General features: G+C 50.7%; 1 pseudogene; it reads left to right on the top strand.

Moving 5' to 3' along the window:
- The first annotated feature begins 1,916 nt into the window (after positions 1 to 1,916).
- On the top strand, positions 1,917 to 2,464 carry LOC135325575 (olfactory receptor 14C36-like; annotated as a pseudogene).
- The last annotated feature ends 657 nt before the right edge of the window (positions 2,465 to 3,121 follow it).

Raw genomic sequence — 3,121 nt, forward strand, 5'->3', positions numbered from 1 at the left:
CTGCCACCTAGCAGAGCCTCTGCCCTCAAGGCCACAGCATCCAGGGCATGAGATTTTGCAGTCCAACCTCCAGGAGCACAGATGTGCATCTCTCCTGTATGTGCCCATTTTACCACTGCCTGACAGAGGGGCTGAGAGCAAAACCTCCTCTGCAGGGGGATGTGCACAGCTGGGTAAGATGCAGGCTTTCCTGGGTGCCCATCTGGAGGTGTTTGCATGGGAGCGAGGGGTCCAAGATCCCTTCTAGCCTGGGGGTCTTTGGGCCATGCAGTCTGTAGGGCTGGGGAATGCACCAAGCCTCCCTAAGGAGACATCCTCTTTTGGGCAATGCACTAACCCAAACACTTTTGCCCCTCAGGATTCTCTAGTAATGGAAAAAGCCAAGGATTTCTATCCCTTCAATAGATGTGCCCCATGTGTGGTGAGTAAGCCCCTCTGCTACAGCCCTTCTTCTGGAGAATGGGTTGTGAAGATGTTGCAGACCCCTTCCCCATTAGGAGTAGGCTTAATCGGAGAGAGGATGTGGACACAGAGCTTGCCTGTACCCCTGCCCCGCAACCCCTATTGTGGCTGCAGATGTGGTGCAGGTGGTAAACTGATGTGAGGATAGGATCTATCTTAGTGGAATGCGGACCTCTGCAATGAGTCCTGTAACCCCTGCCTTCATGTGCCTATTTTCCTCCCTCGCACCGAAAGGGAGCTGGGGGTGATTGATTCGGATAGAGACACCTCTGCTCAGAAGGGTGAAAGAGGAGGAGATGGATTCCTCCCAGGGTTCTTCTCTTCCAGAGGCTGATGGGCTGGATGCTAATGTCATCTCTCCCTGCAGTACTTGGAGAGTATTCCCACGGGGGTCACTGCTTGAAATCCCCCTCACTCAACTCAGGGCATACATCCCCAGAAACTACCCCCCCACACCATCCCCAAATACATGCTGCTGTTTGCTATCTGCATGTACCCAGTGTGGCAGAGCATCTGGTGAGAGCTAAGGGACTGAAGTTACAGATGAGTTTCAGATATGAAAAATCGGTCTTGTTCTGGAGTCATACTTGTGGTTTGGCTGGGTACCAGGGCTACGCTTGTCTGCACACCCCAAGCACTTTAGTCATTAGCTCCTTGCCTGGCCTGAGAATTTCCTGGCCAGTCATCTGCACAGATGCACAGGTTGTCATGAGAGGATGGACCAACTTGAAGCTAGATTATTGACTGGACCTAGACAATTAAATATTTGACTGACAGTTATGGCAGCCCTGCAGGTGGGAATTTCTGAAGGTTCTAGGAATTCCCCTGTGGCAAATCCTGCTGTGTCTAGTCCAATTTGTATGCCAAAATGTGTTGATAAACATCTTGGGTGGGGTGTCCTGAGGTGTCCTTGCTGCAACAGTGATCCGATTGTGCATAGCTAAGACATTTGTAAATAGTCCATACAAAGTGTTCCTGCAGTAATTGTCACATACTATGTGATTAAGGTGTATCAATAGCAATGAATTATGCATGTGCTGGGTGGTCATGTGGGTCCCCAGCCAACTGGATTGGAACAGAGCCAACCAGGGGTTCAGGAGTCTCACCTACTCCAGCTGACAGCACTGCAAGGACACTTTGTCACTGCACAATGACTGACCATCCTGTTTTGATTCTGAGTGTGTGTGTAACAAGCAGTGCTGACTCCTCTGGAGCCCATGGACAGAGGACCCTGTTCCCCATGGTATACTCTGAAAGCAGAGATTAGAGCAGAAGTAGAGGAGGTGAAGGAAGGTCCTCCTGGTGAGGAGAAAGGAAATGTGGGGAGTTGCTATGAGAAATGCTGTGGGTTTTGTTCAAAGTCAGTCCTAACTTGTCAATGTCTTTTCCTCCCTGGACATTCCCCCACAGCCCAGAGGAAACAAATGTCCAACAGCAGCTCCCTGCACGAGTTCCTCCTCCTGGGGTTTGCAGACACACAGGAGCTACAGCTCTTGCACTTCTCGCTCTTCCTGGGCATCTACCTGGCTGCCTTCCTGGGCAATGGCCTCATCATCACGGCAATAGCCTGCGACCACCGCCTCCACACCCCCATGTACTTCTTCCTCCTCAATCTCTCCATTCTGGACCTTGGATCCATCTCCACCACTGTCCCAAATCCATGGCCAATTCCCTGTGGGACACCAGGGCCATTTCCTACTCAGGATGTGCTGCCCAAGTCTTTTTGTTTCTCTTCTTCATTTCAGCAGAATATTTCCTTCTTACCATCATGGCCTATGACCGCTATGTTGCCATCTGCAGACCCCTACACTATGGGACCCTGAAGGGCAGCAGAGCTTGTGTCAGAATGGCAGCAGCTGCCTGGGGTAGTGGTTTTCTCGATGCTCTCCTGCACACTGCTAACACATTCTCAATACCACTCTGCCAAGGCAACACAGTCGACCAGTTCTTCTGTGAAATTCCCCAGATCCTCAAGCTCTCCTGCTCAGACTCCTACCTCAGGGAAGTTGGCCTTGTTGTGGTTAGTCTTTGTTTAGCTTCAGGGTGTTTCATTTTCATTGTGCTGTCCTACGTGCAGATCTTCACAGTTGTGATGAGGATCCCCTCTGAGCAGGGCCGGCACAAAGCCTTTTCCATGTGCCTCCCTTACCTGGCCATGGTCTCCCTGTTTGTCAGCACTGTCATGGTTGCCTACCTGAAGCCCCCCTCCCTCTCTTCCCCAGCTGTGGATCTGGTGGTGGCTGTTCTGTACTCGGTGGTGCCTCCAGCAGTGAACCCCCTCATCTACAGCATGAGGAACAAGGAGCTCAAGGAGGCACTGAGGAAACTGATTCAACTGGTACCAGTTCAGCAGCTATTAGTTGCCCATCCCTCTTTGTAAGTGACTTGAATTTATCTCAGACAACTCTTGTGCTTTGGGCATTGTATCTGTGATAATCATGCTTGTACAGAATTATTTAAATTCATCCCACTTCTCCAGAGGCACAAATCCAGCCTTTCTGACCCAGAGGCCTTCTGCGAATGTGTCTATCACTGTGTCAGAGCTGGCCTCTCTCTAATAAAAGGGGATTTCCTCAGTGCTGTGCTTGAAAGTTGGTTTCTTCTTCCAAAGCTGGAGCCAAGAATTCACTCAGGGGCTTTCTCTCTGAAAAGGGCTCTT

Source organism: Dromaius novaehollandiae, unplaced genomic scaffold (assembly GCF_036370855.1).
Source record: "Dromaius novaehollandiae isolate bDroNov1 unplaced genomic scaffold, bDroNov1.hap1 HAP1_SCAFFOLD_31, whole genome shotgun sequence".
Taxonomy (NCBI): Eukaryota; Metazoa; Chordata; class Aves; order Casuariiformes; family Dromaiidae; genus Dromaius; species Dromaius novaehollandiae.